Here is a 24,934-nt window from a genome sequence, read left to right as displayed (position 1 = left end):
TTGAAGTTTAAGACTTTAAAAATAAGCAAATGTATATGAACATTATGGAAGTACATAAGTGTATGTGTTCTGTAACAGACAATAAAAGAACAACCTGATCTTATAGGATGTATCTCTGCTCTCCTACAGGAATACCTGTGCTATTCTTTATACATAGACAGATTAAGCACCAGGTTCAAGACCCACACATTGACACCCGTACACACATTCACGCGCATAAACCTGTTCATACAGACTACAGATATGGATTGTTCCATGGCCCTCCTGGTGTCCTCTCTACTGGCACTTTTCAGCATGGGGGCAGGAGCTTCACTGTCATTGGACATAGTGAGAAGCAAGGTCAAATTCCTTGCTCAGACCATGGTGTACAGGACACAGAAGGAAATCAAAAAGGTAATCAATCCATCGATCAATTAGTCAGTCAATCAATCAATCAATCATTAGTGTACTGACTAATGCAGTCCTTGGCTTGTTGATAAATGTGACTTGTAAAACAATATTTAGTCTGCATAAATCTTATTTTAATCACATCTTTCTTTCTCTCTCCCTCCCTCCCTCCAGCTCCCTTCCTCTTCTAACCTGGTAATTGACGGCCTGGAATTGTTTTTCCCGGCAGCTGCAGGAGACCAGCATATAGAAGGCCTGCCTTCCATAGTAGAGACCATGGGGTTCTACCAGGAACTGCTGATCTCCCTAGACATGGCGGACCTCAAACAGCTGGTGGAAGATGCCTCCACCATGCGGGGTCAGCTGGAGAACTGGATGATGTCGCGCTGCCCAGGTCGCCAGCAGAAACAGACAGGAGAGGGTGGGTTGGAGGAGGCTCTGAAGGACAGTGTCAGAAAGTTTGGTCTTAGTGTGAGTCCAGTGGCACTAAACAGACTCAAGGGCTACCTCGATCGGCTACTGCTGAACCTGGATCAGCTCAGGTACTGCTGATCAACTGTTACTGACATAGATCATCACTGAGTGACTGAACTCAGATCAGTTTGTGCCATTCTGAACAACTGTTACTGACTATGATTGTCACTTAGTAACTGAACTTTGATCAACTCGTGATCTGCTGAAAACCTAGAATGAGTTGAAGCAAGACTGGACAGTCATACTGTAAGTCTAAAGATTATTCTGGGTGTACTTCAGATCACAGTCACTATCAGTCACTAAGTTAAAACATTTTATAGTGTATTTTATTCAGACAAGGATTCTAGCTGGAGGTATTTATTTCTATGAGGAAGAGGAAAAGAAGCAGCTCTATTTTTTAGCATTATTTGTACCTCTGTCAGTCAGTGATGCAGGGGAAAGTGTTTACTAAGCACTGAATCAGCTGAGTAATGCAAAATGTACCCACACGTGCATGCCCACACACGCGCTTAGTAATTCTGCTTGCTCCAGAAGACTGTTGTGTAGTGATGTCATGCTCACAGAGAGGGTTTCCTGAAATCCAAGACAGCCCCATGAAACCAGATGTTTTGATGTTAGAGCAGCGACAGAGAGTGAAGGTGGGGGAGAGAGAAGGGGGCAAGATGTACATTCCTCTACAGCAGAGGCCTGTTCAGGAGGGTATACCGTTACAGTGCATTCAGATAGAAATACATTGTATAGGACAGATATGATTGTCTATCTCTTAGAGGAGTCATTTCAGCTCTATTTCATTACATTTCTATCAGCAACGTTCTGAAGATGACACCTCACTGACCACATCCCAACTCAAATCAAATTAAATATTATTTGTCATAACAGGTGTTTACTTACAGTGAAATGCTTAAAAATGGTTTCCTTTTATATTTTTCTGACTTTATCAGTCTTTTGTAAGCAAATGAATCATTTGATACACGTATTGACTAGGCCATTGAGTGGGTGAGAGGAACAGGTCAAGACCTACAGCAAACATTACAAATAGTCTATCAACATTTTTATTTATTTTTTAAATATATATTTTTCACCTTTATTTAACTAGGTAGGCTAGTTGAGAACAGGTTCTCATTTACAACTGCCACCTGGCCAAGATAAAGCATAGCAGTGTGAACAGATAATAACACAGAGTTACACATGGAGTAAACAATAAACAAGTCAATAACACAGTAGAAAAAAATGAAAAAAATGAGTCTATATACATTGTGTGCAAAAGGCATGAGGTAGGCGAATAATGACAATTTAGCAGATTAACACTGGAGTGATAAATGATCAGATGGTCATGTGCAGGTAGAGATAGTGGTGTACAAAAGAGCAGAAAAGTAAATAAATAAAAACAGTATGGGGATGAGGTAGGTAAATTGGGTGGGCTATTTACCGATGGACTATGTACAGCTGCAGCGATTGGTTAGCTGCTCAGATAGCAGATGTTTAAAGTTGGTGAGGGAGATAAAAGTCTCCAACTTCAGTGATTTTTGCAATTCGCAGAGAACTGGAAGGACAGGTGGCCAAATGAGGTGTTGGCTTTCGGGATGATCAGTGAGAGACACCTGCTGGAGCGCGTGCTACGGGTGGGTGTTGCCATCGTGATTAGTGAACTGAGATAAGACGGCGCTTTACCTAGCATGGACTTGTAGATGACCTGGAGCCAGTGGGTCTGGCACCGAATATGTAGCGAGGGCCAGCCGACTAGAGCATACAGGTCGCAGTGGTGGGTGATATAAGGTGCTTTAGTAACAAAATTGATGGCACTGTGATAAACTGCATCCAGTTTGCTGAGTAGAGTATTGGAAGCTATTTTGTAGATGACATGGCCAAAGTCGAGGATCGGTAGGATAGTTTTACTAGGGTAAGTTTGGCGGCGTGAGTGAAGGAGGCTTTGTTGCGAAATAGAAAGCCGATTCTAGATTTGATTTTGGATTGGAGATGTTTGATATGAGTCTGGAAGAAGAGTTTACAGTCTAGCCAGACACCTACTTATAGATGTCCACATATTCTAGGTCGGAACCATCCAGGGTGGTAATGCTAGTCGGGCGTGCGGGTGCAGGCAGCGAATGGTTGAAAAGCATGCATTTGGTTTTACTAGTGTTTAAGAGCAGTTGGAGGCCCCGGAAGGAGTGTTGTATGGCATTGAAGCTCGTTTGGAGGTTAGATAGCACAGTGTCCAAGGAAGGGCCAGAAGTATACAGAATGGTGTTGTCTGCGTAGAGGTGGATCAGGGAATCGCCCGCAGCAAGAGCAACATAATTGATATAGACAGAGAAAAGAGTCGGCCCGAGAATTGAACCCTGTGGCACCCCCATAGAGACTGCCAGAGGACCGGACAACATGCCCTCCGATTTGGCACACCGAACTCTGTCTGCAAAGTAGTTGGTGAACCAGGCAAGGCAGTCATTAGAAAAGCAGAGGCTACTGAGTCTGCCGATAAGATTATGGTGATTGACAGAGTCGAAAGCCTTGGCCAGGTCGATGAAGACGGCTGCACAGTACTGTCTTTTATCGATGGCGGATATGATATCGTTTAGTACCTTGAGTGTGGCTGAGGTGCACCCGTGACCGGCTCGGAAACCAGATTGCACAGCGGAGAAGGTACGGTGGGATTCGAGATGGTCAGTGATCTGTTTGTTGACTTGGCTTTCGAAGACCTTAAATAGGCAGGGCAGGATGGATATAGGTCTGTAACAGTTTGGGTCCAGATTGTCTCCCCCTTTAAAGAGGGGGATGACCGCAGCAGCTTTCCAATCCTTGGGGATCTCAGACGACATGAAAGAGAGGTTGAACAGGCTGGTAATAGGGGTTCCGACAATGGCGGCAGATAGTTTCAGAAAAAGAGGGTCCAGATTGTCAAGCCCAGCTGATTTGTATGGGTCCAGGTTTTGCAGCTCTTTAAGAACATCTGCTATATGTGGGTGTGTGATGGTGTTTCTACAATCCCACATTTCCAGAAACTGTAAAAACATATCAGAGCTTCGAAATATTACCTTGATCACAGATGACCATTTGATTGACACACCAACACCTATACACCGGGTTAGGGTAGCATAATTCCAGGGAACTATCAATAAATTCCCTGTTTTCCCAGAAATCCTGGTTGGAGGCTTTCCTGCTCATCCCTTCCTGATCCGGGATCCTCCAAACAGTTTTTCGGGAAAACCAGGGAATTTATTTGAAAGTTCCTGACTAACTAGATAGCCAATTCCAAAAATATTGTCTATTCAGCTATTAACATGTATTAATGTCATTTTCACGTCCGGCTGAAACTAGGCCACTCAGTCTCAGATCAGAATTAGACGTTCATCCATGTTCCTCAAACATCACATTTTGAAGTTGCTGCAAACATCAAATTTAGAAGTGTTTAAGGTTAAGTTTAGGCATTAACACCATAGTACCCTCCAAACTCGTCATCAAGCTTGAGACCCTGGGTCTCGACCCCGCCCTGTGCAACTGGGTACTGGACTTCCTGACAGGCCGCCCCGAGGTGGTGAGGGTAGGTAACAACATCTCCACCCCGCTGATCCTCAACACTGGGGCCCCACAAGGGTGCGTTCTGAGCCCTCTCCTGTACTCCCTGTTCACCCACAACTGCGTGGCCACGCACGCCTCCAACTCAATCATCAAGTTTGCGGACGACACAACAGTGGTAGGCTTGATTACCAACAACGACGAGACGGCCTACAGGGAGGAGGTGAGGGCCCTGGGAGTGTGGTGTCAGGAAAATAACCTCACACTCAACGTCAACAAAACTAAGGAGATGATTGTGGACTTCAGGAAACAGCAGAGGGAACACCCCTCTCAGATTGAGATAAAACTGTCCAGTTTGAGTGTTTGGCAGCAACACATGACAACACAGCATGATAGCAACACAACATGACAACAACATGGTAGCAACACAACATGGCAGCACAAAACATGCACAAAACATGGTACAAACATTATTGGGCACAGACAACAGCACAAAGGGCAAGAAGGTAGAGACAACAATACATCACGCAAAGCAGCCACAACTGTCAGTAAGAGTGTCCATGATTGTCCATGATTGAGTCTTTGAATGAAGAGATTGAGATAAAACTGTCCAGTTTGAGTGTTTGGCAGCAACACATGACAACACAGCATGATAGCAACACAACATGACAACAACATGGTAGCAACACAACATGGCAGCAGCACATTGTGGTAGCAGCACAAAACATGGTACAAACATTATTGGGCACAGACAACAGCACAAAGGGCAAGAAGGTAGAGACAACAATACATCACGCAAAGCAGCCACAACTGTCAGTAAGAGTGTCCATGATTGTCCATGATTGAGTCTTTGAATGAAGAGATTGAGATAAAACTGTCCAGTTTGAGTGTTTGTTGCAGCTCGTTCCAGTTGCTAGCTGTAGCGAACTGAAAAGACGAGCAACCTAGGGATTTCTGTGCTTTGAGGGCCTTTAACAGAATGTGACTGGCAGAACGGGTGTTGTATGTGGAGGATGAGGGCTGCAGTAGATATCTCAGATAGGGGGGAGTGAGGCCTAAGAGGGTTTTATAAATAAGCATCAACCTGTGGGGTATACAACGGGTACGTGTATACAGAGATGACCAGTTTACAGAAGATTATAGAGTGCAGTGATGTAAGGTGCACTGGTGGCAAATCTGATGGCCGAATGGTAAAGAACGCTCGAGAGCACCTTTACCTGCCGATCTATAAATTACGTCTTAGTAATCTGGCATGGGTAGGATGGTCATCTGAATCAGGGTTAGTTTGGCATCTGGGGTGAAAGAAGAGTGATTACGATGAAGGAAACCAAGTCTAGATTTAACTTCAGCCAGCAGCTTTGATTTGTGATGATAGAAGGACAGTGTACCATCTAGCCATGCTAGCCAGGTACTTGTATGAGGTGACTACCTCGAGCTCTAAACCCTCAGAGGTAGTAATCACACCTGTGGGGAGAGGGGCATTCTTGTTACCAAACCACATGACCTTTGTTCTGGAGGCGTTCAGAACAAGGTTAAGGACAGAGAAAGCTTGTTGGACACTAAGAAAGCTTTGTTGTAGAGCGTTTTACACAAAATCCGGGGAGGGGCCAGCTGAGTATAAGACTGGATCATCTGTATGAAAGGATGAGAGAGCTTCCTACTGCCTGAGCTATGTTGTTGATGTAAATTGAGAAGAACGCGGGGCCTAGGATCAAGCCTTGGGGTACACCCTTGGTGACAGGCAGTGGCTGAGGCAGCAGAAATTCTGACTTTATTATAAAAGTGCTTCTACACCTGCATTGCTTGCTGTTTGGGGTTTTAGGCTGGGTTTCTGTACAGCACTTTGAGATATCAGCTGATGTACGAAGGGCTATATAAATACATTTGATTTACATTTCATTTCATTTGATTTATACTCTTTGAGAGAGGTAGTTAACAAACCAGGTTAGGATCAGCTTGATCTCCCCATTAAATAAAGGATGAACCGTGGCTGCCTTCCAAGCAATGTGAACCTCCCCAGAGAGGAGAGACAGGTTAAAAAGGTCAGAGGTAGGCTTGGCGATTATAGGGGCAGCAACCTTAAAGAAGAACTGGTCTAAACCATCTGACCCAGATGTTTTTTGGGGGTCAAGTTTAAGGAGCTCCTTTAGCACCTCAGACTCAGTGACCGCTTGCAGGGAGAAACTTTGTAACAGGGCAGGGGAAAAAGAAGGATGAGCACTGGGGCTAGTCGCATTAGAAGGGGTGGGAGATAATGGAACTTTGGACGGGCAAGGAGGCATGGCTGAGTCCAATAGGAATCCGGACTTAATGATGTGGTGATTAAAAAGCTCATCAACTTTAAGGGACATGGCAGCTGTGAGGAGGAGGGTTTATTCTCCAGGTCTTTAATCGTTTTCCAGAACTTCTTGGGGTTAGACCCACTGAGAGAGAACTGCTGCTTAATAACCTCTTGAAGCTAGGGGGCACTATTTTTATTTTTGGAAAAATAACGTTCCCAAAGTAAACGGCCTATATCTCAGGACCAGATGCTATAATATGCATGTAATTGACAGCTTAGGATAGAAAACACTCTAAAGTTTCCAAAACTGTAAAAATATTGTCTGTCAGTATAACAGAACTGTTATTGCAGGCGAAAGCCTGAGAAAAATCCAATCAGGAAGTGACTCTTATTTTGAAAGCTCTGTGTTCCTATGCATCCCTTTTGACCATTGAAAGGGATATCAACCAGATTCCTTTTTTTCTGTGGCTTCCCTAAGGTGTCTACAGCCTTTAGACGTAGTTTCAGGCCTTTATTTTGAAGAATGAGCATAAACGTCCACATTGCGTAAGTGGTCAGTTGTTGGCTCTCAGTGTGATTTTTGCGCAAAACAGAGAGGTAGCCATTTTTCCTCTGACAGATTGAATAAGTGAAGGGGTAACATTTTATATGAATGGGTTTTAAGGCAGACAACGCTGTCATAAGTCTACATGGCATGTGACATAAACATGACTAGATATTTATATACACGGCTCAAAAAAATAAAGGGAACACAATGTAACTCCAAGTCAATCACACTTCTGTGAAATCAAACTGTCCACTTAGGAAGCAACACTGATTGACAATAAATTTGACATGCTGTTGTGCAAATGGAATAGACAACAGGTGGAAATTATAGGCAATTAGCAAGACACCCCCAATAAAGGAGTGGTTCTGCAGGTGGTGACCACAGACCACTTCTCAGTTCCTATGCTTCCTGGCTGATGTTTTGGTCACTTTTGTGTGCTGGCGGTGCTTTCACTCTAGTGGTAGCATGAGATGGAGTCTACAACCCACACAAATGGCTCAGGTAGTGCAGCTTATCCAGGATGACACATCAATGCGAGCTGTGGCAAGAAGGTTTGCTGTGTCTGTCAGCGTAGTGTCCAGAGAATGGAGGCGCTACCAGGAGACAGGCCAGTACATCAGGAGACGTGGAGGAGGCCGTAGGAGGTCAACAACCCAGCAGCAGGACCGCTACCTCCGCCTTTGTGCAAGGAGGAGCAGGAGGAGCACTGCCAGAGCCCTGCAAAATGACCTCCAGCAGGCCACAAATGTGCATGTGTCTGCTCTAACGGTCAGAAACAGACTCCATGAGGGTGGTATGAGGGCCCGATGTCCACAGGTGGGGGTTGTGCTTACAGCCCAACACTGTGCAGGACGTTTGGCATTTGCCAGAGAACACCAAGATTGGCAAATTCGCCACTGGCGGCCTGTGCTCTTCACAGATGAAAGCAGGTTCACACTGAGCACGTGACAGACGTGACAGAGTCTGGAGACGCCGTGGAGAACGTTCTGCTGCCTGCAACATCCTCCAGCATGACCGGTTTGGCGGTGGGTCAGTCATGGTGTGGGGTGGCATTTCTTTGGGGGGGCCGCACAGCCCTCCATGTGCTCGCCAGAGGTAGCCTGACTGCCATTAGGTACCAAGATGAGATCCTCAGTCCCCTTGTGAGACCATATGCTGGTGTGGTTGGCCCTGGGTTCCTCCTAATGCAAGACAATGCTAGACCTCATGTGGCTGGAGTGTGTCAGCAGTTCCTGCAAGAGGAAGGCATTGATGCTATGGACTGGCCCGCCCGTTCCCCAGACCTGAATCCAATTGAGCACATCTGGGACATCATGTCTCACTCCATCCACCAACAGATGGGTTGCACCACAGACTGTCCAGGAGTTGGCGGATACTTTAGTCCAGTAGTGTGGTTTTCCACTTTAATTTTGAGTGTCACTCCAAATCCAGACCTCCATGGGTTGATAAATTTGATTTCCATTGATAATTTTTCTGTGATTTTGTTGTCAGCACATTCAACTATGTAAAGAAAAAAGTATTTAATAAGAATATTTCATTCATTCAGATCTAGGATGTGTTATTTTAGTGTTCCCTTTATTTTTTTTGAGCAGTGTATAAAGCACTTTCACCTCTTGAGAAAACAAAATCACCAATACACAAGCGTAGTGCTCCTCAAACTTTTCCTACCCTCACAGTCTGTGGAGGAGAGGGGCCTTTTGTATACTCTTCTAGCCTATTCACTCTATTGTTGACAGTGCTTGTCTACTCAACAGCACAACTGTAGGTGCTCATACACAACAGTACATGGCTAGTCTTTTTACATGTCATACCCCCTTCAAACTTTTCACCCCTTTTTCTAACAGTCCATCTCAATGTTCCATTTTTGAGTATAACAAAACACATACCGGTCTACTTTACCCTCTTTTGTTTACAGATGAACATGGTTTATTGTATGGTTACACATCCTCATGATCTGTCTCCATGTCTTACACATCCTTATGATCAGTCTTCATGTCTTTCCAGGAACACCTGCAGTACAAACACATTTTCTTCAAGAGGTCAAAGCAGTGGGTGGGAGAGGCTTGCTCCCCAAACCTAACATCCCTTCTAATATTGCTACAGCACTAATGCCTGCTAACCAGCTGCCATTGCCCAACACAAGAACAGTTTCACCAGCTTAAGAACATTCAGGACCCTGCCTGGAACATTCAGTCAATATGGTTCTAAGCAGACGGATGGAATTGTTTTAAGATGGTCATACTATGGATCATTTAGCTATTTGATTTAGAATTTTAAGACACCTTTAGTTATAAAAAAATAGATATATAAACAAATAATTTGGTAAATTTTGAATTTGGCCTTTACTACTATAGCCCAGAGAAACGCATTGAATAACACATTCAGAAATGGCAAAAAAGACAGTCAAAAAATAAATCATAAGAAAGGTTTTGAAGTGTTTGTCCTATATCTAGGAGATGCTGTATAAGACAGCTCAGGAAATATAATAGGTATTATTATTTTTTTTACACATATGCATCTCATAATATTTGAATAAAGTATGTACATAAAACATACTAAACACATCTGTAAAACCACAATGAGAACATCAACCAACCAAACACGTTTTCATAAATCGTTGGGTACAGCGCAAGAAAAACATCAGAGTAATCTAAAATAGGGGCATAATTCATGTTCAAATTTACAACATAACATACATAGGCATTTCATCATTACGACCTTTAGGAAATAATGTCTGGAAGGTGAAAATCCCAAAACATTCTCTTTTGCTCAGAATATTAATTATATCACCTCCCCAGTCTGATATTTTAACTTTCTCTTGACTTTTTCCACATTTTGTCGCGTTACAGTATTATTCTAAAATGGATTAAATTGATTTCCTCCCCATCAATCTACACACAATATCCCATAATGACAAAGTAAAAACAGGTTTTTAGAAATTTGAGCAAATATATGGAAAAATAAATGGAAATATCACATTTACATCAGTATTCAGACCCTTTACTCAGTACTTTGTTGAAGCACCTTTGGCAGCGATTACAGCCGCCGAGTCTTCTTGGGTATGACGCTACAAGCTTGGCACACCTGTACCTGGAATTTCTCCCATTCTTCTCTGCAGATCCTCTCAAGCTCTGTCAGGTTGGATGGGGTGGCATCACTGCACAACTATTTTCTTGTCTCTCCAGAGATGTTTGATCGTGTTGAAGTCCAGGCTCTGGCTGGACCACTGAAGAACATTTAGAGACTTGTCCTGAAGCCACTCATACATTGTCTTGGCTGTGTACTTAGGGTTGTTGTCCTGAAGGAAGGTGAACCTTCGCCCCAGTCTGAGATCCTGAGCGTTCCAGAGCGCTCTTCATCAAGGATCTCTCTGTACTATGCTTTGTTCAGCTTTCTCTCAATCCTGACTAGTCTCTTAGTCCCTGCTGCTGAGAAACATTCCCACAGCACATTTCTGCCACCACCATGCCTCACCGTAGGAATGGTGACAGGTTTCCTCCAGACATGACCCTTGACATTCAGACCAAAGAGTTCAATCTTGGTTTCATCAGACCAGAGAATCTTGTTTCTCATGGTCTGAGTTCTTTAGGTCCCTTTTGGCAAACTCTAAGCAGGCTGTCATGTGGCTTTTACTGAGGAGTGGCTTCTGTCTGGCCACTCTACCATAAAGGCCTGAAGGGTTGTCCGTCTGGAAGGTTCTCCCATCTCTACAGAAGAACTCTGGAGCTCTGTCAGAGTGACCATCATGTTCTTGGTCACCTCCCTGGTCAAGGCCCTTCTCCCCCGATTGCCCAGTTTGGCCGGGAGGCCAACTCTAGAAGAGTGTTGGTGGTTCCAAAGTTATTTAATTTAAGAATGATAGAGGCCATCGTGTTCTTGGGGACCTTCAATGCTGAATTTGTTTTTGGGTACCCTTCCCCAGATCTGCGCCTCAACACAATCCTGCCTCAGAGCTCTACGGACAATTCCTTTGACCTCATGGCTTGGTTTTTGCTCTGACATGGACTGTCAACTGTGGGACCTTATAGATAGACAGGTGTGTGCCATTCCAAATCATGTCAAATCAATTGAATTTACCACAGATGGACTCCAATCAAGTTGTAGAAACATCTCAAGGATGATCAATGGAAACAGGATGTACCTACTCAATATCAAAGGGTCTGAATACTTATGTAAATAAGATATTTCTGTTTTTCAATACATTTGCAAACATTTCTAAAATACTGTTTTTGCTTTGTTATTATGGTGTATTGTGTGTAGATTGATGAGATAATTTTTATTAATTTTTTAGAATAAGGCTGTAACGTGACAAAATGTGGAAAAAGTAACGGGGTCTGAATACTTTTCGAATGCACTGTAGGTTGTCGCAGGTCTGTGGAGATCTTCACAATTACTATAATCATTTGCGCAGAATCTCGAACAGCATTGATCACTTACTTAATCCAACTGCTCTTAATTGATAATCACCTAACCATTTGGTAAACATATATATTTTAAACTGTGTTGTCTACTACAAATTTTGAGAACATCATAATGAAAATGCATGTCTGTAAAGTAGAAACATATAAAGTATGATATTTATACTGCAATGTACTATTTTACACTTTAATCCAAAGAAGTTTTGGTATGTAACCCCAGTAGAAATCAAACCCACAACTCTGGTGTTGCTAGTGCCATGCTCTTATGAACTGAGCCATGAACAGGAACACTATAATACACAAGTACAATACAATACTGTAACACATAATACATATGATTACAATACTGGTGGTCTATTTGCATTTACCCCCTCCTTTTTTTACGCTGCTGCTACTCGCTGTTTATGATGTATTTATAGTCGCTTTACGCCTATCTACATGTACATACCTCAATTACCTTGACTAACCTGTACCCTGCACATTGACTCTGTACCAGTACCCCCTGTATATAGCTTCATTATTGTTATTTTATTGTTGGTCTTTTATTTTTTACTGTAGATTATTTAGTAAATATTTTTCTTAAAACTACATTGTTGGTTAAGGGCTTGTAAGTAAGCATTTCACGGTAAGATCTAAATCTTTTGTATTCGGCATATGTGACAAATAACATTTAATTTAGGGCTCCCGAGTGGTGCAGTGGTCTAAGGCACTGCATCTCAGTGCTAGAGGAATCACTACAGAGACCCTGGTTTAAATCCAGGCTGTATCACAACTGGCCATGATTGGGAGGCCCATAGGGCGGCGCACAATTGGCCAGCATCGTCCGGGTTTGGCCGGTGCAGGCCGTCATTGTAAATATGAATTTGTTCTTAACAGACTTGCCTGGTTAAATAAAAAAGATTTATGATTGCCATCCCCATGAGCGTACCACCTCCTTTAGGCCATGGATGAGCCATGCAATGACATCAATCCAGACCTATGTTAGCCATGGATTCGCCACACCAAAAGGTTTTCCCCATAAGGATATTTAATGCATTGTTGATGATATCCTATGGCCAAATGTTCAAGACAAGCATGATACAAGCATGATGCAAATTAGTGCCTGCTAAACATTATTTCATTTGTTTAATTTGATTACAGTACAACTACACTGAGTGTACAAAACATTAGGAACATTCTTTTTGAATCGAGTTGATGATCCCTGCGCTAGTGAGTGACGCTCATAATCCGGAATGCCCTATCAAACCCCCAAAACACTTAGTGCTGTCTGGACAACACTGTGGTATGTGCCTAAACACCAAAACAGTCATTACTATTGTGTCAGAGCAGAAGAATCATGATTATTCTGGCAATGGACCCAACTTTACCAGTGTGAACTGCACATTAAGAAAATAATTAGAGAAACAGAATGGATATAAGGGCTTTTTTTGTTTTATTGAAACTCCAGAGTACAGCACAATACAAAGACAGCTGACTGGGTGGGGGAAGGGTTGCAGACTGTGATCTCACCAATCAATCAAATGAAATATATACCTCTCCTTACAGCAATCCTGATACACACACTCACACACATTGCTTTGACAAAACTGTACTGATGGCTCTTTTCAAGACAAACTGGTCCACAGATTTCCAGGGAGAAGATACACCAGCATATTGTTGCTCTGCAGGACTGTTAGGTTTCCAGATCCTGACTTGTTAAACTTGTGAGGTCACTCCACTTCAATGGAACATTATACAGGTTCCAGGAACTGCATGCAGGGGTTGTGTAAGAGGGCTATGGAACGTGTGTGTGTGTGTGTGTGTGTGTGTGTACATGCTTGTATGCATAGGCGTTACTCTGCAGTCACATCCATGACTTTCCCAACGTAGAATTATTTCACGTTCAAAAACAGATATTCTGCTGCCATCTACTGGACTAGAACAGAGTTGTTGAGACCTTAGCACAGGTGTTAGGCATCTATTAGTCAGATCAGGTTCAGACGTGGGCAACTGGTTGTCTGGACTGGAGCCACAGGCACCATACTTGCGAACATTAGAACAAGTTTAAGTTTTTAAAAATCTCTCTCTCAAAATGCGCATCAGACTATTAAAATTGTTGACGACGTTGCATGTGATCAAACACTATATGTTAGCTGTTCCCATCAGATAACCTGGCAGATTTAGCCCTGTGCTTACCTGCACAGTTGGCCCTGATTATATCCGGTTAAAATGTCACTTGTTCATGAAAGCGTTCTTAACTCCCTTGGGTCAATGTCTGCGCCCCTGTGGAAATCTAATTAGCATAATAATAAAAAATCCCTATAAAAATCGGTCAGTTTAAGATAGATATCTGCATCTATCAGGGATCAAGGTAAGACCCAGATGCAGACTGTCGAAGTAACAATATGTATTGAAGCAACATGGGCAGGCAAAGACAGGTCAAGACAGGCAGGGGTCGAAAATCCAGGGTAAGACAGGCAAAGACAGGTCAAGACAGGCAGGGGTCGAAAATCCAGGGTATGACAGGCAAAGACAGGTCAAGACAGGCAGGGGTCGAAAATCCAGGGTAAGACAGGCAAAGACAGGTCAAGACAGGCAGGGGTCGAAAATCCAGGGTAAGACAAAGGTAAAGAACGGCAGGTGGACTCAGGGTCAGGGACAGGCAGAGTTCAGTAATCCAGAGGTGGAGCAAAGGTACAGAACGGCAGGCAGGCAGAGAGGTCAGGCGGGCGGGTACAGGGTCAGGACAGGCAAAGGTCAAAAACCAGGAGGACGAGGAAAGAGAGGCTGGGAAACGAAAGGAGCTGGACAGGAAAAATGCTGGTAAGCTTGAACGAACAAGACGAACAAGACGAACAGGCAACAAACAGACAGAACACAGGTATAAATAGGAGATAATGGACACAGGTATAAATAGGAGATAATGGGGAAGATGGGCGACACCTGGAGGGGGGTGGAGACAAGCACAAGGACAGGTGAAACATCAGGGTGTGACAGTACCCCCCCTCTAGGGACGCCACCTGGCGTTCCACCTGGGGGATACCTGGTTGACTGGGCTGGCAGCGGTGAAAGTCGGCGATGAGGGCCGGGTCCAAAATGTCTTTAGCGGGAACCCAGCACCTCTCCTCCGGGCCATAACCCTCCCAGTCAACCAGTTACTGGAAACCCCTGCCCCGTGTTCGAACCCTCAGGAGGCGTCTCACCGTGTATGCTTGCTGGCCCTCGATGACACGGGGGGAGGGATGGGCCTAGAAACAGAAGACAAAGGGCAGTCAGACATGGCTTTGACTAGACAGAAAATGTAGGAAAATAAGGAGGGTACAGGGCAACAGAGGACGAACAACAGAGGGGCTAATGATCTTGGAGTGGGAGGGACAGGTCTCGGCTTCCGGGGGTGTAGGGGTGTTGTGTCAGACTTGACCTTCTTGGATACCGGTTGGTGCTGCAGAAGCGAAGTGGCCCGAGCCTTACTGAAACCCTCCTGGAGGTCCTGGTGAAAAGATCCGGGGCAATTTGCAAGCCCCCAGGAAGACATCACAGAGCAGGCAGACATAACTTTGATTTATTTTATCTTTATTTAACTAGGTAAGTCAGTTAAGAACAAATTCTTATTTTCAATGATGGCCTAGGAACAGTGGGTTAACTGCCTGTTCAGGGGCAGAATGCCAGATTTATACCTTGTCAGCTCGGAAATTTGAACTTGCAACCTTCCAGTTACTAGTCCAACGCTCTAACCACTAGGCTACCCTGCCACTTCAGGCAATGGACGGGCTCCAGCCCACAATGGCACCAGTAGCCCAGTCAATGGAGGGATTGTGTCGCTGGAGCCAAGAGAATCCCAATACCACGGGGACCTGCAGAGACTCAACCATCAGGAATTGGATAGCCTCCCCTACACTCGTAGGCTGATGTGGGTGGTCTGGTGGGTTACCCGGCCTATAGAGCGCCTGTCCAGCGCTCTAACACCCATGGGAATGGAGAGGGGTTGAGTGGGATGCCCAGCTCAGACGCCAGGGTAATGTCTATGAGACTCACATCAGCCACCGAGTCGATGAGTGCCTGGAGAGATGTGGACTGGTCGCCCCACAGAAGAGTGGCATAGAGAGGGGGGGGCGAAAAAGGAGAGAAGAACAATTATCTTTCAGACCCACCAGTGTACTCACTCCAACGAATGAGCTAGCTCTCTTGAGGGGACAAGTAGACTCAAAATGACCGACAGTACGGCAATACAGACAACTCTGGGTCTCAAGTCTGCATACGCGTTCAGAAAAACGCTGGTAAGCTTGAACGAACAAGACGAACTGACAACAAACAGACAGAGAACACAGATATAAATACACAGGTGATAATAGGGAAGATGGGCGACACCTGGATGGGGGTGGAGACCAGCACAAGGACAGGTGAAACAAATCAGTGCGTGACAGCATCTGCTGTGAAAGGTGACAGAGTTAGAGCAATGTTTGTCAGACCAAGAAACATCCCGAGAATCGGTCTTCTCACAAAATCATCTGTATCTTCCAAACAGTTTGGGCTACACACTAATATGATGCCCCCCGCCACTGTCTGTTGTTCCATGTAGTGAATGTTTTTTGGGGGACTATCTGTTGTTCCATGTAGATAATCTGTTCATCTACATTTGTATGGGCTAATAGCAGTAAGGCCCAAAGTATTTTGAATCCAATTTGTTTTTACATGTTTTATTGATACTTCAAGGGGTCTTACAATTCAAAATCAAATAGCAAGATGATCCTTGGTATGAAATTTGGCAGGTGAGGAGAGTGCTGGGCATGAAGCACTAGGCATCTTGATGTTATGACATGCATTATCTGAATTAGACCCACAGAATTATACCTATGGAGGAGCGACTTCTATGACTGAACTTTGAATGTCTTTGAACTTCAGAGAGTTGTCTTAACTCATGTTGGCCCAGACCATTTTTAATCCGAGCCTAGAGGAAAGTCTTTGTCCTCAGGCCTGGAGGGAAAGCGGCCTTTACTGGTTCTAACAGCAGACCTATAAGCTTGCTGCCAGCTCTTAGCAAACTTGGAAAAAAATTGGTGTTTGACCAAATACAATGCTATTTCTCTGTAAGCAAATTAACAACAGACTTTCAGTATGCTTATAGAGAAGGGCACTCAACATGTACTGCACTGACACAAATGACTGATGATTGTTTGAAATAAATTGCTTTTAAGAAGATTGTTGGAGCTGTACTGTTAGATGTCAGTGCAGCCTTTGATATTATTGATCATAACCTGTTGTTGAAAAAACGTATGTGTTATGGCTTTTCAACCTCTGCCATAGCGTGGATTCAGAGCTATCGTTCTAATACAACTAAAAGGGTATTATATAATGGAAGCTTCTTTAATGTCAAACATGTAAAGTTCGGTGTACCGCAGGGCAGCTCTCTAGGCCCTCTACTCTTTTCTATTTTTACCAATGACCTGCCGCTGGCATTAAACAAAGTATGCGTGTCCATGAATGCTGATGATTCAACCATATACCTATCAGCAACCACAGCTAATGAAGTCACTGAAACCCTTAACAAAGAGTTGCAGTCTGTTTTGGAATGGGTGGCCAGTTATAAACTGGTCCTGAACATCTCTGAAACTAAGATCATTATATTTGGTACAAATCATTCCTCAGCTGAATCTGGTAATGAACGGTGTGGCTGTTGAACAAGTTGAGGAGACAAAATTATTTGGCGTTACCTTATATTGTAAACTGTCATGGTCAAAACATATAGATTCAATGGTTGTAAAGATGGGGAGAGGTCAGGCTGTAATAAAGAGATGCTCTGTTTTTTTTTAAACAACACTCCAAAAAGCAAGTTCTGCAGGCTCTAATTTGGTCTAATCTTGATTATTGTCCAGTCGTCCAAGCTGCAGCTGGCCCAGAACAAAGCGGCACGTTTTACTCTTAATTGTAATCAGAAGGCTGATATAAATATTATGCATGCCAGTCTCTCTTGGCAAAGAGTTGAGGAGAGACTGACTGCATCACTTCTTCTTTTTATAAGAAACATGAATGTGTTGAAAATCCTAAATTATTTGCATAGTCAATTTGTCCCAGCCGTAAGCACACTGTGTGCTATACCGGGAGCAGTGACATCCTAGCAATAAAACCTCACAAAAGTGTGCAGTGATGTCCAACTCGCCGCAGCACAAATATCTCTTAAAAGTCAACTCTTGAAACAATGCCCAAGACTCTGCAAAACCCCGGGTGGAGTTGGCATTTACACCACAAGGTAACCCTGCCCCTTGCTGATATATGCCTCCGCAATCCAGTGGGAGAAACATTTACATTTACATTTAAGTCATTTAGCAGACGCTCTTATCCAGAGCGACACGCTGCTTAGAGAGCGCCCTGCCACCACCTGGATTAGCAAATCAGACAAAAAGTTGGTCACATAACCGGATATCCTGGATCCATTCAAATGTATGTGTGTAAATCTTGCACTGGACACAGGGCATGTAACCTCTGTTGCTCTTCAGAAGCAAAAGGAGGAGGAAAAAAGGTAAATAGATAAAAAACAAAGGAACTGCAGGACATAGTAATGACTTTCTGGACGAAAGACGCATTTGGACACAACGTCACCTTAGAGTCGCCTGGAGTGAACTGAATCTAGGAAGGGCGTACGGAGGTCCCCAACACACTTAGCCAAGGCCAAAGCCCTGGCCAGGGAGGTTTTGTAGGAGAGGACTGATTCAAATCCACCGACTCCTGAGGTTCAAAGGGGGCCGCACACAGTGCCTCCAAAACCAGCGGTAAGTCCCATGTGGGCTCAATAGGTTTAGAGACACTCTTATCCAGAGCGTCTTAGGCCGGGATTCAATTGGATCTCGCTTTATCGACAATGCACCTTTAATGTTCCCATGTTCGTGGACACCACATTTACAGTAAATGCTGCATATGTCGGTTCAATCGATCAAATAGAATCCTGGCCTTATAGTCAGTGCATTTAACTGCGGTAGCTAAACAATCACATATCACAGTCATAGAAATTAAAAAGTGTCTGTAACCATTACTGACAATGTTGTCATAGTTAAATTGTTATGTTTGATGTGTCAGAAAGCTTTGAACATGATCTTTGCCAGTTCTGAAGCTTTTGAAAAGGCTAACATAATTACAAGTGACAAGATGGGAGCAATATTCCATACTCCAGTCTCCATTTTGCTATTTTACTTGGAAGTAAAACTTTTGAACCTGACATAATGCTTTCTTCATTGACAAGTAGATCTAAGTGAAATTATGTACAGTTGAAATTTGGCTGTCGAAACAATGACAAAAAAATATATATTTTAAACATTCACTTAGAATTGAAAATGAATGTGACTTCAACTTCATACAAAGACATATTTTCAATGTCTTTCAATGTAATTTTGCTAACTGGGACACACACACACACACACACACACACACACACACACACACACACCTGTGCCTTTGCATTCGATAACATTGTAGAGAATGGTTTGTGATGCTGGGGTCAACTGCAGATGCTTTTTGGGGTAAGGGCTTCCTGGGTTGAGGTTTGTTAACAGCAAGCCCAGACCGCAAAAAGACCTGAAGAGGACAAAGGGGTCAACATCAACATCAAGGTCACGGTCACATTTGCATATGGTCAGACAGTCCTCTCAGCACCTGAAACATATAAGCACACACATGTAAGACTTTAAAAACACACGTGTGAATATGAATGAATGACATTTCATGCCGGGTAGTTTGACCCATTCCTTACAGGATTCCTTACACTATTCATTTCCAGCCCTAGACTTCCAGCAGAACACCTGATTCAATAAATCTCAGTATGTTTAGTCTAACATGTTTAGTATGTTTAGTATATGTATAGTGCTTATTTAAAATGAATGCACATGAACTCTGGAGTTGACGAAAAGTTTACATTTTTAGTACAGACCAGCTGGCCAGACACTAAACCTGACCATACTGAGGCTAAATCAAAACTGAGTGTAGATCAGCATTTGGCTTGACAGCAAGATGAACAGATCCAGATCAGTAGGATGGCTTGCTTACTTTGTTGAACACCCATACAACTTTTTGTGGTAAATAAAAAAAGTGAAACTCACACTTCATTACTTAGAAAAATAATATTTTAAAATATCTCAAAATTTGTGATTTTGGGTCAGAGCAAAGTGAGCTGGCCAACCGACTGACGCTTTTTTGGGAAACACTCCCTTAGTCCAGTGGTTATGGCCTATCTACCGGACAGGAGGGCACGAGGACAGCACGGTAGCTGTCCATAGTGCTGAAATCAAAGTAGCGCGCTAGTCCTGCGGTGAACGCCCAACATCTCTTTCTCCCTCTCGCGCGTCTTCTCTCTCTCTCTCGCTCGCTGTCACGCACCCACACATACACACACGGAACACCACAACCGGAGAAACAAAACCAATGGTTACTATTGTCTCACACTCTATTTTGCATGTGTTTGTATGCGTGCAGAGAACGGTGAACGACTGATCACATGCTTTTTCTTGTCGTGGAAAGATTTTGCGATGTGAGTCAATGTCCTGTAGTTGTCTACATTAGTCCATGTTTTACACCACCCAGACACCCATTCTCTGTTGGAAAAGAGATATAAAAAGCAATTACACTAATCTAACCCAAAGATAAAAACATCCTTATTGATAAAATAAAATACACATTTTAACAGGATCACCAAGCTCTATTTAGGCTTTTCTAAAACATATGATTGGATATGTCTAAATAAAAATGAGACCCACAGGCGGTTGGCTATAAGTCAAAGTGTTTTTACAGAACACACACATGCAACATTTGTCACACGATTTAACATTGCGTTTTGGAGCAACCATGGCGCGCACGCACAGGGCTAAGCAGGATAGCATAATTGCTATTCTTACATACATCGGGTGTGCCAATATGATGCAAATTAATAAAAACAACTGTTAATTCAGTGTTGTCAAAATAACTTCATAAAGAGGGAGGAAAGAGCACTGCGGGAATGTCTATTCTTCATGAATAAAATGATAGACGGGTGAAACGCCAGATGAGAGAGGGTATGAGATGATGAGAGGAGAAGTGGAAAGATTGAGGGAGAGGAGAGGCAGAGAATTGTGTTTGTTACCTTTCGCCGAGTGTAGATGCATGGTCTCTGTACTGTTTCAGATGAATCTCCTGAGAGGAAAATCAAGATGTTCATAACTCTGTCCGTCCTCAGGAACATAACCGAGGGTTGGAACCACGTCTTGTCTCCCAGTGAAAAACAAGAATGGAGAATGCACAAGGGTTTGATAAAGAACGTGATACAAATAATATGAGGCTGAAAGCGTTATTCCCGAATATGGTTAGATGTAGGTATTGTTCCTGAGCGCTGTGGATATGAAGAAATCGCCTCCAACGGACGCATCCCTGCCACACTATCCGTTTGGCCACATGATGCCTTTGCCAATTTTTTCCTTTTGCATGAATGAATGAGTAGCGTCTATTTTCGTTGCAGTTTCGAAAATAGCACATTTACTTCCATCGTTGCCCTATTTTCACATAGTTTATGTAGTTAAAACAATACTGCAAACGAAAACCCAAATGGAACCCACCACCACTCATTCCTCCAGTCAGTAGGCGATTGACCCGCATTGACGTCATTGCGTCATTAGGTCTACCCTGGAAACACGGGGCTCCTATAAATAGAACACATAAATTAAGCCGCGCGCAGGGTTGGCTTGATGAGGAGTGACTATTTGTTTCGAACCCATAACCCCATCCTCTGAATCCTGAGAAATATTACTGCTTCTCAAGGACGAACTGATCACGACTCACGGCTATTTTTAGAAACGGGGAGAGAGAGGGGGGCGAGAGAGAGAGAGAGCTTCGTTTGTCTTCCTCCTCGCCCCGCTCCCCATCTCTCCTCTGGCGGCAAAACAGAAACAGCGCCACGGGGATATAAATAGTACTAAGCCGCCATCCAGCCAGTCAGTGGGGGGAGAGGAGACCCTGTAGCTGATACAAAGTAGCCCTATCCCGGCAACGGAGTCCTGAGCAGCCCGCTGTAGTATGGTCTCAGAGAGGGAGACTACATGGATGGCCAACCCTGCTCCTGGAGAGCTCTCCTCCTGTCGGATTTTGTACCAGCCCTGTTTTTCTGCTAATCAGCTGCTCATCAAATCAAATTTTTATTTGTCACATACACATGGTTAGCAGATGTTAATGCGAGTGTAGCGAAATGCTTGTGCTTCTAGTTCCGACAATGCAGTGATAACCAACAAGTAATCTAACTAACAATTCCAAAACTACTGTCTTATACACAGTGTAAGGGGATAAGGAATATGTACATAAGGATATATGAATGAGTGATGGTACAGAGCAGCATACAGTAGATGGTATCGAGTACAGTATATACATATGAGATGAGTATGTAGACAAAGTAAACAAAGTGGCATAGTTAAAGTGGCTAGTGACATAAGAATGCAGTCGATGATCTAGAGTACAGTATATACATATGCATATGAGATGAATAATGTAGGGTAAGTAACATTATATAAGGTAGCATTGTTTAAAGTGGCTAGTGATATATTTACATCATTTCCCATCAATTCCCATTATTAAATTGGCTGGAGTTGGGTCAGTGTCAATGACAGTGTGTTGGCAGCAGCCACTCAATGTTAGTGGTGGCTGTTTAACAGTCTGATGGCCTTGAGATAGAAGCTGTTTTTCAGTCTCTCGGTCCCAGCTTTGATGCACCTGTACTGACCTCGCCTTCTGGATGATAGCGGGGTGAACAGGCAGTGGTTCGGGTGGTTGATGTCCTTGATGATCTTTATGGCCTTCCTGTAACATCGGGTGGTGTAGGTGTCCTGGAGGGCAGGTAGTTTGCCCCCGGTGATGCGTTGTGCAGACCTCACTACCCTCTGGAGAGCCTTACGGTTGAGGGCGGAGCAGTTGCCGTCCAGGCGGTGATACAGCCCGCCAGGATGCTCTCGATTGTGCATCTGTAGAAGTTTGTGAGTGCTTTGGTGACAAGCCGAATTTCTTCAGCCTCCTGAGGTTGAAGAGGCGCTGCTGCGCCTTCTTCACGACGCTGTCAGTGTGAGTGGACCAATTCAGTTTGTCTGTGATGTGTATGCCGAGGAACTTAAAACTTGCTACCCTCTCCACTACTGATCCATCGATGTGGATAGGGGGTGTTCCCTCTGCTGTTTCCTGAAGTCCACAATCATCTCCTTAGTTTTGTTGACGTTGAGTGTGAGGTTATTTTCCTGACACCACACTCCGAGGGCCCTCACCTCCTCCCTGTAGGCCGTCTTCAAGCCTACCACTGTTGTGTCGTCCGCAAACTTGATGATTGAGTTGGAGCGTGCATGGCCACGCAGTCGTGGGTGAACAGGGAGTACAGGAGAGGGCCCAGAACGCACCCTTGTGGGGCCCCCGTGTTGAGGATCAGCGGGGAGGAGATGTTGTTGCCTACCCTCACCACCTGTGGGCGGCCCGTCAGGAAGTCCAGTACCTAGTTGCACAGGGCGGGGTCGAGACCCAGGGTCTCGAGCTTGATGACAGCTTGGAGGGTACTATGGTATTGAATGCCGAGCTGTAGTCGATGAACAGCATTCTCACATAGGTATTCCTCTTGTCCAGGTGGGTTAGGCAGTGTGCAGTGTGGTTGAGATTGCATCGTCTGTGGACCTATTTGGGCGGTAAGCAAATTGGAGTGGGTCTAGGGTGTCAGGTAGGGTGGAGGTGATATGGTCCTTGACTAGTCTCTCAAAGCACTTCATGATGACGGAAGTGAGTGCTACAGTCGTTTAGCTCAGTTACCTTAGCTTTGGGAACAGGAACAATGGTGGCCCTCTTGAATATGTGGGAACAGCAGACTGGTATAGGGATTGATTGAATATGTCCGTAAACACACCAGCCAGCTGGTCTGCGCATGCCTGAGGGCGCGCGGCTGAGATGCCGTCTGGGCCTGCAGCCTTGCGAGGGTTAACACGTTTAAATGTCTTACTCACCTCGGCTGCAGTGAAGGAGAGACCGCATGTTTTCAGAGCAGGCCGTGTCAGTGGCACTGTATTGTCCTCAAAGCGGGCAAAAAGTTATTTAGTCTGCCTGGGAGCAAGACATCCTGGTCCGTGACTGGGCTGGGTTTCTTCTTGTAGTCCGTGATTGACTGTAGACCCTGCCACATGCCTCTTGTGTCTGAGCCATTGAATTGAGATTCCACTTTGTCTCTGTACTGACGCTAGCTTGTTTAATAGCCTTGCGGAGGGAATAGCTGCATTGTTTATATTCGGACATATTACCAGACACCTTGCCCTGATTAAAAGCAGTGGTTCGCGCTTTCAGTTTCACGCGAATGCTGGTTTCTGGTTTGGGAATGTTTTTATCGTTGCTATGGGAACGACATCTTCGACGCACGTTCTAATGAACTTCAGCGTATTCGTCAATATTTCCATCTGACGCAATACGAAACATATCCCAGTCCACGTGATGGAAGCAGTCTTGGAGTGTGGAGTCAGCTTGGTCTGACCAGCGTTGGACAGACCTCAGCGTGGGAGCCTCTTGTTTTAGTTTCTGCCTGTAGGCAGGGATCAGCAAAATGGAGTCGTGGTCAGCTTTTCCGAAAGGGGGGACTTGCTTAACTGAATCATGTGTGTTTTAAGTAGTACTGGATTAAAAGTCTGTAGGCAAAGCAGTTCTCCAGGTGGCGGGTTGGCCACCTTTGCATTGTTACAACACTTCATGGAATAATCTCATTCTCTAATGTCTGACTTTCTTCATTATGTTCCAGGGCCGTTCATTCATTCATCCATCCATTCATTCTTCCATTCATTCCAAAAACTGATGAAACAACACATCTCCCATATTTGAACCAGATATTGTGTATTAGGAAAGTATATTCGGAAAGTATTCAGACCCCTTGACTTTTTCCACATTTTGTTACGTTACAGACTTATTATAAAATGTATTAAAACAATGTTTTCCCTTATTAATCTACACACAATAGCCCATAATGACAAAGCACAAACATCATTTTTGAGATTTTTGCAAATGTATTAAATATAAAAAACAGAAATGATTCAGACCTTTTGCTATGAGACTCGAAATTGAGTTCAGGTGCATCCTGTTTTCGTTTATGATCCTTGAGGTGTTTCTACAACTTGATTGGAGTCCACCTGTGGTAAATTCAATTGATTGGACATGATTTGGAAAGGCACACACCTGTCTGTATAAGGTCCCACAGTTGACAGTGCATTTCAGAGCAAGAAATCAAGCCAGGAGGTCAAAGGAATTATCCGTAGAGCTCCGAGACAGGATTGTGTCGAGGCACAGATCTGTGGAAGGGTACCAAAAATGTTCTGCAGCATT

The sequence above is a fragment of the Oncorhynchus nerka genome, linkage group LG25, assembly GCF_034236695.1.
Source record: "Oncorhynchus nerka isolate Pitt River linkage group LG25, Oner_Uvic_2.0, whole genome shotgun sequence".
NCBI classification, from domain to species: domain Eukaryota; kingdom Metazoa; phylum Chordata; class Actinopteri; order Salmoniformes; family Salmonidae; genus Oncorhynchus; species Oncorhynchus nerka.
This window is presented reverse-complemented; position numbering follows the sequence as displayed.